Here is a 15,747-nt window from a genome sequence, read left to right as displayed (position 1 = left end):
TTGGTATTTTGATGGGGATTGCATTGAATCTGTAAATTGCTTTTGGTAAGATTGCCATTTTTACTATGTTAACCCTGCCTATCCATGAGCATGGGAGATCTTTCCATTTTCTGACATCTTCTTCAATTTCTTTTTTCAGGGACTTAAAGTTCTTGTTATATAGGTCCTTCACTTGCTTGGTTAGTGTTACCCCAAGGTATTTTATGTCATTTTTGGCTATTGTAAAGGGTGATGTATCTCTAATTGCCTTCTCAGCTTCTTTGTCCATTGTATAGAGGAGAGCTACTGATTTTTTTGAGTTGATCTTGTATCCTGCTATGTTGCTGAAGGTGTTTATAAGCTTTATCAATTCCTGGGTGGAATCTATGGGGTCACTCAAGTATACTATCATGTCGTCTGCAAATAGGGAAAGCTTGACTTCTTCCTTTCCAATTTGAATCCCCTTAATCTCCTTATGTTGTCTTATTGCTCTGGCTAGAACTTCAAGTATTGAATAAGTATGGGGAGAGTGGACAGCCTTGTCTCATTCCTGATTTTAGTGGAATTGCTTTGAGTTTCTCTCCATTTAATTTGATGTTGGCTGTTGGTTTGCTATATATTGCCTTTATTATGTTTAGGTATGTTCCCTGTATTCCTGATCGCTCCAAGACTTTTATCATGAAGGGGTGTTGGATTTTGTCAAATGCCTTTTCTGCATCTAGTGAGATGATCATGTGGTTTTTTTCTTTGAGTTTGTTTATATGGTGTATTACATTGATGGACTTTCGTATGTTGAACCACCCTTGCATCCCTGGGATGAAGCCTATTTGATCATGGTGGATAATTGTTCTGATGTGTTCTTGGAGTCTGTTTGCCAGTATTTTATTGAGTATTTTTGCATCAATGTTCATGAGGGAGATCGGTCTGTAGTTCTCTTTCTTTGTTGCATCCTTGTTTGGTTTAGGAATCAGGGTAATTGTAGCCTCATAGAAAGAGTTTGGTAATGTTCCTTCTGTTTCTATTATGTGGAACAATTTAGAGAGTATTGGTATTAACTCTTCTTTGAAGATCTGGTAGAATTCTGTGCTGAAACCATCTGGTCCTGGGCTTTTTTTGGTTGGGAGACCTTTAATGACTGTTTCTATTTCCTTAGGGGTTATTGGACTATTTAAATAGTTTATCTGGTCTTGATTAAACTTAGGTATGTGGTATCTATCCAGAAAAATGTCCATTTCTTTTAGGTTTTCCAGTTTTGTGGAGTAGAGGTTTTTGAAATATGACCTTATAATTCTCTGGATTTCCTCAATGTCTGTTGTTATGTCCCCCTTTTCATTTCTGATTTTGTTGATTTGGATTCTCTCTCTCTGTCTTTTGGTTAGTTTGGATAAGGGCTTGTCTATCTTGTTGATTTTCTCAAAGAACCAACTCTTTGTTTCATTAATTTTTTGTATTATTCTCTTAGTTTCTAATTTATTAATTTCACCTCTCACTTTGATAATTTCCTGGCGTCTATTCTTCCTGGCAGACTTTGCTTCTTCTTGTTCTAGAGCTTTCAGATGTGCTGTTAATTCACTAGTGTGCGATTTCTCCAACTTCTTTATGTGGGCATTTAGTGCTATGAATTTCCCTCTTAACACTGCTTTCATAGTGTCCCATAAGTTTGGGTATGTGGTGTCTTCATTTTCATTGATCTCTAGGAAGTCTTTAATTTCTTTCTTTATTTCTTCCTTAACCCATTGGTGATTCAGTTGAGCATTATTCAGTTTCCATGAGGTTGTAGGTTTTCTGTAGTTTTTGTTGTTGTTGTTGTTGAAATCTAGCTTTAAACCATGGTGGTCTGATAGAACACAGGAGGTTATTCTGATTGTTTTGTATCTGTTGAGATTTGCTTTGTGGCCAAGTATGTGGTCGATTTTAGAGAAAGTTCCATGGGGTGCTGAGAAGAAAGTATATTCCTTCTTGATGGAATGTTCTGTAGATATATATTAGGTCCAATTGGGTCATGACATCGGTTAAGTCCTTTATTTCTCTGTTAAGTTTCGATTTGGGAGATCTGTCCAGTGGTGAAAGTGGGGTGTTGAGATCTCCCACTATTAATGTGTGGGGTTTTATATGTGGTTTAAGCTTTAGTAATGTTTCTTTTACATATGTGGGTGCCCTTGTGTTTGGGGCATATATGTTCAGAATTGAAACTTCATCTTGGTCGATCTTTCCTGTGACGAGGATGTAATGTCCTTCTTGATCTCTTTTGATTGATTTTAGTTTGAAGTCTATTTTGTTGGATATCAGGATGGCTACCCCTGCTTGTTTCTTAAGACCATTTGATTGAAAAGTCTTTTCCCAGCCTTTTATTCTTAGGTAGTGTCTGTCTTTGAATTTGAGATGTGTTTCTTGTATGCAGCAGAAAGATGGGTCCTGCTTTCGTATCCATTCTGTAAGTCTATGTCTTTTTATAGGTGAATTAAGTCCGTTGATACTAAGGGATATTAATGACCAGTGATTCTTCATCCCTGTTATTTTTGGTGGTAGTGTGTGTGTACTTCTCTTCTTTGGGGTTTACTGTTGTGGCTTTATCTATTGCCTGTGTTTTCAAGTGTGTATCTGACTTCCCTCGGTTGGAATTTTCCTTCTAGTGCTTTCTGTAGGGCTGGGTTTGTGGATAGGTATTGTTTAAATCTGGCTTTGTCTTCGAATGTCTTGTTCCTTCCGTCTATGATGATTGAAAGTTTTGCTAGGTATATTAGTCTGGGCTGACATCCATGGTCTCTTAGTGTCTGCATTACATCTGTCCAGGTCCTTCTGGCTTTCAAAGTCTCCATTGAGAAATCGGGTGTTATTCTGATGGGTTTACCTTTATAGGTCACTTGGCCTTTTTCCTTGGCTGCTCTTAATATTCTTTCTTTATTCTGTACATTTAGTTGTTTAATTATTTTGTGTCGAGGGGAATTGTTTTGGGGGTCTAGTCTGTTTGGTGTTCTATAGGCTTCTTGTATCTTCATAGGCATTTCCTTCTTTAAGTTGGGAAAGTTTTCTTCTATAATTTTGTTGAATATATTTTCTGTGTCTTTGAGTTGGTATTCTTCACCTTCTTCTATCCCTATAATTCGTAGGTTTGGTCTTTTTATGGTGTCCCAGATTTCTTGGACATTTTGGTTCATGACTTTGTTGGCTTTAGTGTTTCCTTCGACTGATGGAACTATTTCTTCTACTGTATCTTCAATGCCAGAAATCCTCTCTTCCATCTCTTGCATTCTGTTGGTTATACTTGCATCCGAAGTTCCTGATCTTTTACTCAGGTTTTCTATTTCCAGCATTCCCTCTGTTTGTGTCTTTTTTATTTTTTCAATTTCCCTTTTCAGTTCTTGGACTGTTTCCTTTGTTTGTTTCACTGCTTTTTCATGATTTTCTTTCAGTGCTTTATTGTTTTCTTCCAGAACTTTAATGTTTTCTTCGAGGACTTTATTGTTTTCTTGGAGGGCTTTATTGTTTTCTTCTAATTTGTTTGCCCTTTCCTCTAGTTGTTTACAGCGTTCTTCCAATTTTCTTGTCTTTTCCTCTACACAAGCCTCTACCTTCTTCATGAAGTTACTCATAAGGCTACTTTCTTCTGCTTCTTCCAATTTTTGGTGTTCAGGTCTAGATGTTGGAGGTGAGCTAGGTTCTGGTGATGCTGTATTGCTCTTCATTTTGCTGTATGTACTTCTGCCTTGACGTCTGCCCATCTCCTTGTGGTTCCTTCTTGGTCTTATCAGTGTACTTGTTTCACAAAGAGCTGACAGATTCAGGAAGACTCTCTCTCTTGTCCAAAAGGGAGTTCTCTTGTCCAACTCTTTGGTCCAGAAGGGAAGTCAGGGGCAAGCTCTGGTCCAGAATGGCAGTCGGGGACAGGCTGGGAGCTGGGGGCCGGTCTCTAAGTCTCAGGAAGTGGCTGGGGTCTTGGGCAGATGGGCGTGGGAGCAGGGCGCAGATTGCAGGGGCTTCCGGGGGGGCCGGAAAAGGGGATCCCTCCCGGTGGGGCTAGAAGGGGAGCTGTCCGGTGGCCAGAACCTGGTGCCAAGTTGGGCAGGTCCTCCCGGAGTGTCTGGTGCCCAGGGATGGGGTCCTGGTTGGACCCGGGTACTCACCTCTGGTCCAGAAGGGAAGTCGGGGGCAGGCTGGGAGCTGGGGGCCGGTCTCTAAGTCTCAGGAAGTGGCTGGGGTCTCGGGCAGATGGGCGTGGGGGCAGGGCGTGGAGACTGCAGGGGCTGCTGGGGGCTTGGAAAAGGGGATCCCTCCCGATGGGGCTAGAAGGGGAGCTGCCCGGTGGCCAGAACCCGGCGCCAAGCTGGGCAGGCCTCCCCGGAGTGGCTGGTGCCCAGGGATGGGGTCCGGGTTGGACCCAGGCACTCACCTCTGGTCCAGACGGGAAGTCGGGGACAGGCTGGGAGCTGGGGGCCGGTCTCTAAGTCTCAGGAAGTGGCTGGGGTCTTGGGCAGATGGGCGTGGGAGCAGGGCGTGGAGATTGCAGGGGCTTCCGGTGGGGGGGGGCGGAAAAGGGGATCCCTCCTGGTGGGGCTCTGGTCCAGAAGGGAAGTTGGGGGCAGGCTCTGGTCCAGAAGGGAAGTCGGGCCTTATCTGAGTTTCTATCTCACTAAACTTGTTTGTGTTTGACAACAGGATACCAAAAGGCTGAGGGGGAAAAAAAAGAAAAAAGAAACCCTCTTTAAGTGGGCTCTCCCAAACCAGTTGTGTGTAAAACAAATTCCAGTGTAACCACAAGACATCTTCTACCTTCTTTATAGTCCCAGCTACATGCTAGATAACATCACACACACACACACACACACACACACACGCACGCACGCACGCACGCACGCACGCACGCACGCACGCATGCGCACAGTAAAATCACCAGTAAGAATTCTTAAAAAGAATTTTCCAAGATCAAATTTCCAGGAAATTTTCTCTCTATTTCTCAGCCTGTCACCATCATTCCTTTTATCTTGTATCGATGACTCCCCCATTGGTTTGAGAGGCATGTTTGTGAGCCTAGTCTTCCAAACCTTATATAGACTTCTTTGTGGTAGGTCCAGTAATATGAAAAAAATTACTTCTTTTCGTTAGAGAATAGAATGGATTAACATCTGTTCCTCCTGTTCACATGAGTCAAGAGGTGGTCTCCTTCCTTTTGGTTCACATATATAACATATAGATTTCTGAGTCTCTTTAGAAGCCAGCATCAATTTTGTGTTTAGCTCCTGAGGAACTCCTGGGACATTTTCTGCCTTTACATTCTCTGTTGGGTTTGACCTTGCCCTAATGTCTCAGCTTACTGGCATCTCTATCAGAAAACAACATGGACTTTTAACTCACTTAGGGATGAGCCAATGAGGATTTCCGTTTTAGGCAGTTTCAGCTTCTGCATTTCTTCCCTTGCCATAGTGAGGCCAGGAGTGGTGTGAGCATTAGGAAAACATCTGTTAGAAATTTAAGAGGGGTAGCCAGGTGGTGGTGGCACATGCCTTTGATCCCAGAACTTGAGAAGCAGAAGCAGGAGGATCTCTATGATTTCAAGGCCAGCCTGCTCTTCAGAGCAAATTCCAGGAAAGCCAGGGCTGTTACACAAAGAAATCCTGTCTCAAAAAAAAAGAAAGAAAGAAAGAAAGAAATTCGAGAGAGGAAATTTCAAGGCATCTGACCAGCTGTTTGAGAAGAAGGATGACTGTTCAGTGTCACAAAGACTGAATAATTTGCAAGTCAGCTCAATGTCCACCGCACAACACACTGTGAAAGAGAACAACATGGGCATGTCACTGAGGACTTGAAGTAAAATCACCACCACGACAATAATATAAATATTTTAAATAAATCTCTTGAAATACATTTTCTCAGAGAAAAATTTTTAAAGGAATACTAATTATTGAGTTTATAATCTATGTACAGGAATGTTCAACCCATAATCCATGGGCAGCATGTAGTCTTAGATTGTTATAAATGAGACCAATCATAAAATAATAAACTTAAAACTTTAGGGGATTATTTTGCAATTTTTTTCATAACTCAAGTGTACCATTCCTGAGTGTGAACTCTGTAAATTACAATTTCATGTTACCTTGTCATAAGGTCAGACAGCACTAAATTTGAAAATATGGAATTCCTTCTATCATATTATATCCTTGTCTGGATCATTAAGATAGGTCCAATTTATTGATAGTTTAAGTATCTGACAATCAGTATGTTGTCATATATATTTTTTACTTAAGCTTTAAGCAACCCTTTGAGGTAGACACTATATTCCCATTTTACATAGATCAGAAATTAGACCTGAGTGGCTTAAGAACCACACCTGAGATTGCATAACTTTCCAGGAAATGTGTCTGTAGTTTCCGTACATGTCTAACTCCATAACTGACACATCTGACAAGGTTACTATTCTGCTCAAATATGTTACAAAAACAATAATTTTGAAAGCACTTTAGATTTGTTCCTTCAAACTTGTGAATCACTTTCTCATTCAACTGTCATGAAGGTTATCTAATAAACTTCTAAGTACCTTACTTTTACAAGGAATTCAGACTAGGATGCAATGCTGTAGTCAGGTTACTTCATAGCAATCTTAACAATGAGGTGGTAACCCTAACTGAAGAATTCTGTACACTGCATACTCATTCACAGCAATCTCAGTGTGCTCACAGCTGCTGGCACAGACATCATTAGACTCTAAGAAAACAATTATTTTCCAGTGAACATCAACATGATGTCAAACACAATATGTGAAGAAGTTACTTCATTTGAATAAAAGTCAATAGATGGGAAAACTGCCTACAACAAAGCAAAGCCAAATACTGCCTATTGTTTGATACCAAAATTGCCCATGAGAAAAGAAGTTAGATAGTAAAGATTTATCTTAAGAATAAAATGGCCAGATACTGAATTTTTGTGTATTACTTGATGGAAGTTACTAATATTAAACCTGTCCTCGCACCCTCTTCTTTTGTATTTTAGAGGCACTTGTGTGAATGCATATATTTTGAAGATTTAGATGGTAGAATTCTCTCTCTTATGGCTCATGGTTCTCACTCCTCTCAGACCATATATCACTTGTTGGGCATTCAATTTTTATTTTTTCTCAAAACAAGGTTACCATTGCTTGTCCATGGATGAAAAAATCATTGGTTCTATAACCTGACTTGAAATAAGAAAATAAATATGAAAAAAAAATATTTTATCCTTTTAAAACTTAAATACCCCCTTTTCTCCATTTATATTTTGATTCCCCTCCACCATGGAAACTGTGCAGGTAGTTGATGATAGCCAATAGACTTATTACACATGATCTTTCTGTGTGTAACATTCATTTTGTTAGTATTTATTAAAACAAAACAAAATCTCTCTCTCTCTCTCTCTCTCTCTCTCTCTCTCTCTCTCTCTCTCTCTCTCTCTCGTTTTCCATTTTCCTTCCTGTGACTGATAAAATCTTAGAATTTTTCTAGTTGGTAAACAAGATGTTATGAATTTTCTAATATTTCATGTATTATAGATTGTGTTGCCTCTAAACAGTACCTGCTCAGTCTAGATCATCTTGAGCCACACCTCCCTGCATATCCTCCTGGTAATCATCTAACTGTAGCACCAGGATCTCTCCTAATTATTTTGCTTTCTGTCTTCCAGTGTCAGCCAAGATGCTGAAGAACAATGGCAATTCACTGTCACTGCTGTTTCATCTCTCATTCAGTTCTCAGCAGTTCAATTTGCCTCCCTCCTTTCTAGGCTCTCATAAAGAATCACAAAGACCTCCATCCAAGGAAAATTCTTCAATATTTATAATTTCAGATTTTTCTGGCACAAGACTTTGAGAAACATAGCTTCTTCATCAATATTTTCAAGGAACTTCCGGCCAATATCCTTATGCCTCCCGCTTTCCTCTACTCCTGGCTTTACCTTCTCTGTCTTGATGGCATTCTCCCTTTCCTCCCATCCTTTAATTGTGCTTGCATCATGCTTTTACTCAATTTGTTTTCTGTAATGGGTTACTAACTTCTAACCTGCATTTCTTTATTATCCTAAATAGTTAGGAATAATAACTTTCAAGGATTAGCAATTTGCATTACATTGTTAAATGAACTGTATAGTTACAATACCTTGAACAAGATTAGAAGTACATATGTTTAGTATGTTCTAAGAAAATTAATCTCAAATTTGTATCAATATACATACAATATACAAAATTACAATCTAATGTAAAATATTTAAAGCTAGTAGTTGTTTTTTAAAGGTAGATTGCATATCTATCTTCTTATTATATCTATATTCTCTTTTTTCAGAGTAAATTCAATAATCTCCCTTTTTATCTACCATTTCAATCGTTTTTTCAGAATAGATTCAATAATCTACCTTTTATCTTATCATATCTATATCCTTTTTTTTCTTTTTTCACAAAGAACCCTGAGTCTAATTTCCTCTGTTTAGCTTTTTTACTGACCATTACCAATAACAACTTGTAATCAACCACCAAAACAATGACAAATATTCATATCTCGTTGAATGACCAAAAAATCATCCACCCTACCTCTTGGGAATGTAGGCATTGTGTTCTTAAAATTACCTCCTGCTGCCTGGGGCCAAAGGCATCTCTAGGAGATAATGAAAAAAAATTTGGTTAATTGTCAAGTCCTGGGAGAGTTAGTATCATTTGTCCAGTCTTTGCACAATGGAAAGTTCAGGGCTTGTCTCAGGTCCTGGCTAGAATAGTCTGTGAGGCTGGATCATCTCAGCTAGCCATCTCAAAGTTGTCCTGAGCATTTTTTAGTCCAAAGTTGATCTTTAGGTGATATTTGTCAGCTTAGTGGCAATATCATAGTCCATGTGGAATCATCGTTGTGGGATCCCGATGTCTTTTTGGAGACTTCAGAGATTGTATTAGGTCAGATTATTTCTTTTCTTGGTAATTCTTTCCAGGTAGTTCTCTCTTCTTCTTTGGATGCTTATTTGTCCAAAGATCTTTAAATTCCTCAAGATGGTTATTTTTATTTTCCTGAGGAGATGAACCAAACCCTTCCCCAACCCTAAGTATGGGGAACTTCCTAATCTAATATTTATCAATTTTGACTTATCATTTCTCCTTAGCTTTTTGTTCTATCTTCTATAGATATTCTGTTATCCAGAGCAGTATGATTTTTTATAATAAGCATTATGTTATTTAATTGTTCTGAGAAAGAGTCTCCTCCAAAATGACAAGAAAGAGCTGAACAGAATTTGACATGGAGGCCTGCAAGAGGCCCCTCACAGTGTTTCTCAATGACAACCATTAGAGATTACTTTGTCCCTTGTTGACCTACATTCCTTAGTCCAATATCTGCTTTGCCACACCTTCTGCATAATCCAGAAGGGAGGGGAAGTCTATTGGAATTATTTCTTGAAAAAAAATGTTGTTTCTAGGAATGTTCTACTTATAATCCCTTTTTAGTTAACCTTGTTTACCACAATTAAAACATTTGACATTACTATTTTTCTTCAAATCTCTGGAAATCACCTCTCCTATTCAAGCACCATCATGGTCATGAGATCCAGTATTGATTTAATACTCCATGGCTGCTGACCTTGCCTTTAACGGCCTAATTATATTACCCTTCTGCATTGTGCATTAGCATTTTCAAAAGCCAGAGATTCAGTTATTATTTGTTTAGCTTCTGAATTTGGTATCATTCTATTTACTGCTAATGTCAGTCTTTGTAAGAAATCAGTGATATTTTGGGCCCTGTATAACTTTAGTAAAGGACTCAATTTTCTTTCCTATTTCTTCAATTCTGTCCCTAGCATTCAAGGATGCTGTATGGCATAAAGCCAGGGTGTGGTCATCATATAAATATTGTCTTTGTATATCAGCATAATCTCACTCTCCAAGAAGTTGATCTTGGGAGATTTCCATACCTCTAGCCCTACTTCATCGTTTAACAGTCTTGGCCTCATCCTTCTACCAGATTCTCCATTGTAATTGGGGACCAGCCTCTAAGACTGCTGTTACCAAATCTCTGTAGTCTTGAGGGATAATTCCATTACAAGTTAACCACAAGTTTAACCTCTGTTTCACAAATGGTGAGTGCATGCCATATGAGACATATGATTCTTTGAATCTCCTCAAATCTAACATTTGCACAGGAGTCCAATCAGCTCTTATACAGTCTTGGGGATAGCTATCATTTGATAGTTCCTGTAAAGTTATTGGATAAATTAAGGTCAGCTGTTTGAAAGCCTTAGACTGTTTGTGTATAACCTTATAATGGAAATCACCTTTAAATTCTTCTGTCTGGTCTGAATAGCTCTATAATCTGTTTTAATAGGTTTTTCTAAAACTTTTATCTTGGCACTCATATTAACTAACTTTTTAAATGATAAAACAGAAATGATCAAATGAATATTTATAATTGACATTGCATAAATCCCATCAACATTAATTATCCTATCATTTAAATGTTCTATTTTGAGACTGTCTAGTTTATAGTCAAACAGAGACCAAACTCCTTCCATTGTAATAGTGTTTGTCACTTTTTTAATGTGGGAAAAAGTCTTTTAACTAATTTCTCCCTTTTAGAATTCCCAGTTGACTCAGCAAATCTGCTGACAATGACAATTCATATGACAGTGATGTGAGACAGCTACCTAGTGTGGCAGCAGCCTGAAGAGGGGGGTCTAAAGAAAGCCAGAGTGAAGAAACTAAAGAACCAACCATCTACATGGGGGAACCTGGGAAGGTGGCTAATTCTGGCATGTTAGGAGCCTGAGCCTGGGCCTGGGCCTGGGCTTGGGCTTGGGCCTGTGCCTGTGGAGTTAGCTGTCTGCACAGGGGAATGTGTGAAAGTGGCAAACTCCTGTGGTTTTGGGAGCCCAAAAGCCAGTGGAGTTTGCTGCAGAGAGGCTGCAACAAAAACATAGCCAACAAAGCAGGGACTTTGTCAAAGGCAGGATGGGGACTCTGGCTGCATGGAGCTCTGGCCTGAGTTGGTGGTTTTAGCCACAGGCAAGCAATTTTTTCATGAATTCATGCCCCAAAAGTTGGATGCCAGATGTCTCACAAATTCTAAATGATCTTATAATAAAAACCAGATATTGGGATAAATGCTGAAAATCAGAGGAAACAAGTCACAGGCACTTCCTACCTCACCAGCTCCTCAGCTGATCCTGTCTCCATGAATCCTCATTCTGAATGCCTCTGAGCCCTTAGCCGAAAGGGCCTCTAGTTCCTGTCTCCTCATACCCTAAGTTATTAAATGGCCTTCAAGCCTGTTCCTAGTAGAGTATTGCTTTGTGGTTGAGCAATATAAACTCTTTGCTAATCCTAAAGGACTTTGCAATCCTTCGTAAAGGCTTCAGCAACATGTCTGTTCTATCCAGTTTCTTCCTTAATCTGCAGATTTTTTTCAAAATTTATTGAATGTTTAGTTTTCTTCTCAGTTAGCAAACAAAAATTAAGTAGGACGGGGATCTGATTTACAGTTTCCACAGTTGCCACATAGAATTATCTAGAATATCAAACTTTTAAGAAAAAGAGCAGAACAGGTGAGCATGATCCCTAGTGAAAATGAACAATAAGATTTGTTCATTGGGAAGAATAGATAATATATTGAACAAGAAATGTCCTATGCCCAATATTAAATAAGTTCAAAGATTAAAGGAAGTGATTGAAAAAGAATTAAGGTCATTGACAGGCATAGTAAAAAGACTGATGTTGAACTCTACCTGACACCATACACAAGAATAACCTGAAAATGAGTATTGGAGTCAAATATAAATGACAAAATACCCATGAAATCATGTGTTTACCTTTGTGACATCATATTATGTGAGCTCATTTGACTTAATTTTAAAAGCCTGAGGAACAACCAAGTTCACATAGTCCTTGATCAAGTTTTATAACATCAGTACTGATGAAAAGAAAAAATGTATAGGAAAAAACATTGTAGGAAATTTTCTAATCACATGTTGTAAGTGATACATTTGGAACAAATGTTTTAAAACTAAAAGATCAATAAAAAGGCAACCAATTTTAAAATGGATAAAGGATTGGAGTGCATACTTACCCACAAAGAAGCAATGACTAATAAACACAGAAAATGTCAGCATTGTCCATCATTAGGAAGTACAAACTGTATCCAGGAGATCTTCCTTGTACACAATAGGGAGGTCATAATAAAGAAAGAATGATAGAATTAAAGAAGATATGGGAAACTGAAATTATCAAGCATTGATGATAAGAATGCAAACTGGCACAGCCATTTTGAACAGAAATTTTCTAATTCAAAATTGTAAATATAAAATAACTACATGATGCTTCAACTTCACTTCTACGTAAATATACTAGAAAAATGCAAACATAATTACAAATTTAATTAGGGATTAAGATAAATACTTTCAAATTAACTTGTAGAGCATAGATGAATCCTTAAAATATAATTTCATATAAAACAAGATGGTCAAAAGGTAACAAACTATTTTATGCCACTTGATGGGTATGTACTTGGCAATAGAGAAAAACAATATTAAAGTTGACTACATTAGGTGTGTAAAAATTTTGAAGAAGGATAATTCTTCTGGGCATAATAAAAATGTCTGTCATTTGGTTACAGTGCTACTTGACAAATTCTATGAACATGCAATTCAGCTAAACACATTAAGTTGGTCAACTTCAAATATAGCTGATACAACCCAAAAGAAATGTAGATGGAATAAATTAAAACCACTGATACTGAAAACATAATAGTATGTTCAATAAATAATAATGTATTATATAGTACAATCCAATAATTGTATTATCTGTAAATGAGCTCAATAATCCAATTAATAATCAAAGATCATAAGATATGGTAATGAATATGGGAAATAACTTTTAATGAAGCAACCAATAATTAAGAGTAGGAAACAATGTGCCTTGTAAGATTAAAGTAAGTCATAATGGATGAACTATTATCATTACAAATTCAGCTTCAAGGGATATTTACCTTACATATAATAAATAAGAAGCTCTTTTTTTTTCATTTTTTCTTTCATTCATCAGACAGACCTAAACCCTCTGTGTGTGACAGTTGTGTAGCCTGGTCTGTTTGTAAGGCTTCTAGAAATGAGATCAGGACTTGTTCCTGGCACTTAATTGGCTTTTGGAAATTGTTCCCTGTGCTCAATTACCTCATCCAGTCTTGATGCAGGGGGGAGGATTTTGGTCCTGCCTCAACTTGATGTGTCATGCTTTGTTTAAGATAATCAGAGTCCTGTCCCTTTCTAAATGAGACTGAGAAGGAGTGGAAGGGAGGATAGATGGGAGGTGGAAGAGAAGAGGAAATGGAAGGTGAGGAGGGAAGAGAAGTTGTGGTCAGTATATAAAATAAATTAAAATGTTAATTAAATAAAATTTGAAAAACAATTTGTAAAGAAAGATTTTTCTCATAAAATATACTCTGATTACAGTTCTCCCTTTCTATGCTCCTTCCTCCTCACATCCCCACCCCTCCAGATCTACTCCCTTTCTGTCTCTGATTAGAAAAAAATGGGCTTTTGAGAGATAACAACTAAACATGACAAAATAAAGTATAAATAACAAAAACCATCACATCCAGGCCAGACAATATAACACAAGAGAAGAAAGAGTCCCAAGAACAAGCATAACAATCAGTGACCCAGGAATGCCATGAAAATACTAATCTGAAAGCTGTAATACATATGCAGAGGAACTTGTACAGACTCATGTAGACCATGTGCTGTCTGTTTCAGTCTCTGTGAGTTCATATGAACTTTGCTCAGTTGATTCAGAGGGCCTTGTTTTCCTCATGTCCTCCATACCCTCTTGCTCTTCCACACTTTCTACATTCTCTTCCATTGGGTTTCCTGGGCTCTTAGGGGAGGGATTTGAATGAGACATTCCATTTAGAGCTGTGAGTTTCAAGGACACTCTCTCTATGTAATGTCTGACTGGGGGTCTCTATGTCTATTTCTGTCTGCCGCAGGAGGAAGCCTCTCTGATGATGACAGAATAAGGCACTGCTCTATGAATACAGCATAATATCATTAGGAGTCATGTTATTGATAAGCATTAAAAAAAAAAAACAGTAGTGTTAGGTTTTACCCTATGTCTCTAGGCTGTCTAGTCTCTGGTTCTTGATCACCAAAGCAGTGTTGGTTATAGGTTCCAACTCATGCAGTGGGCCTTAAGTTTAATCAGATTTTGGTTGGCTGCTCCCACAAGTTCTGTGCCACTGTTGCCCCACCATATCTTAGAGGTAGGACATATTGGAGGTCAAAGGTTTTGTAGCAGAGTTGGTTGTTTCATTTCTCTTTGGTAGCGGGAGAGTACCTTCCCCTACCAAAGACACTAGAATGTACGAGTGAAGGCTCCATATAAACATCAGCTAAATTTCTCCATGTTCAGTAATTTGTGTGGATATTGTCCTCAGCAATGGGGACAGAGAAACCCATTGTCCTAGCAACAGCCTGAGTTGTTTAGGGATTTCTATGGAATGTCCTTGACCAACAACTCAACTGACTACAACCCAGTCATGGTACTAGAAGCCTCATTTGGTGACAAGAGATATCCAGTTGGGACTCCATTATTAGGAAACCTCATTAGGATCACCTTCACATAGTCTAGAAAGTTCACTGTACTAGGTTTCCACATCATGCCTCAAATGCAACTCAATTTCAGCTGCCTCTCCCTGTATTCACTCCTACAACCCTGCCTCCCCTCCCCCTGCCCTCCTGATCCTCCAGTTCCTGTCCACATAAGCCCCCAGTTCATCTATAAAGTCCATTTTATTTCCCCTCCCAGGGAGATCCATGTGTCCCTCTTAGTTATTCTATATCTAACCTCTTTGGGTCTATGGGTTGTAGCTTGTTTATCATTTATTTAATAGCTAATATCTACATAGGTGAATACATACCATATTTATGTTTCTGGGTCTGGGTTACCTCACTCAGGATGATTTTTTTTCTAGTTCTGTCCATTTGCCTGTGAATTCATTTTTTAACAGCTAAATAAACACTCTATTTGTAAATGTACGACTATCAAATTCCCCACTGGTACCTGCCTGGTGAAGAAATCTCCCAGAGTCCAGAAGAGACAGTATTAGTGGCTGAGAATTAATCTGAGGGATATCAAATTAATCTAAGCACACTAAGCTATTTAGTCCACTCACTTTATTCAATTCCACCAGTGCTGTGGGGGTATCAGTTTATATACAATTACAAGCAGTAATTCTTTGACAGTGCAATGCAAGGCTTTCAGGGTCATAAAGAAAGGTGATAAAATCCACACAAAGAGCAGTGATTGTCAGCTTTCATTTACAACCCAAAAGAGGAGTGAGTAATGGAGGTAGGATCAGCTAAGGGCAAAAATTGGTTAAACGATCTGAAAGGGATTTATGTGCTCAGACTATATTAGTAGAAGTGGTTAGGTAAGATGTTAGTCCATATGTCACTATAAGTCACTAGTAAAGTAAAACTGTCTTTTCTTCCTTTGGCGCCATTTCTGTCTCAGCTGATCTCACTTGTGCCACTTTCTGGTAGGGTGGGGGAAGTTTACTTGGTTGCTAGGCAACCTGCATCATGATGTGTGGCATTTGGTTCATACAGGCACTTTCATTCTGAGTTAATAGCCAAAGGGAGATCTTTAGAACTAAGGATAACACTTGGGCTATGGGGAAAAGGGGAGGATTTAAGCTTTATTTACACAAGAAATGATGCTTTGTACCTATCTTCCACCCGGCCTTTGTGGTTGCCTCATAGTTTCAATGGAATTATTTACCA

Source organism: Peromyscus maniculatus, chromosome 7 (genome assembly GCF_049852395.1).
Source record: "Peromyscus maniculatus bairdii isolate BWxNUB_F1_BW_parent chromosome 7, HU_Pman_BW_mat_3.1, whole genome shotgun sequence".
Taxonomy (NCBI): Eukaryota; Metazoa; Chordata; class Mammalia; order Rodentia; family Cricetidae; genus Peromyscus; species Peromyscus maniculatus.
This window is presented reverse-complemented; position numbering follows the sequence as displayed.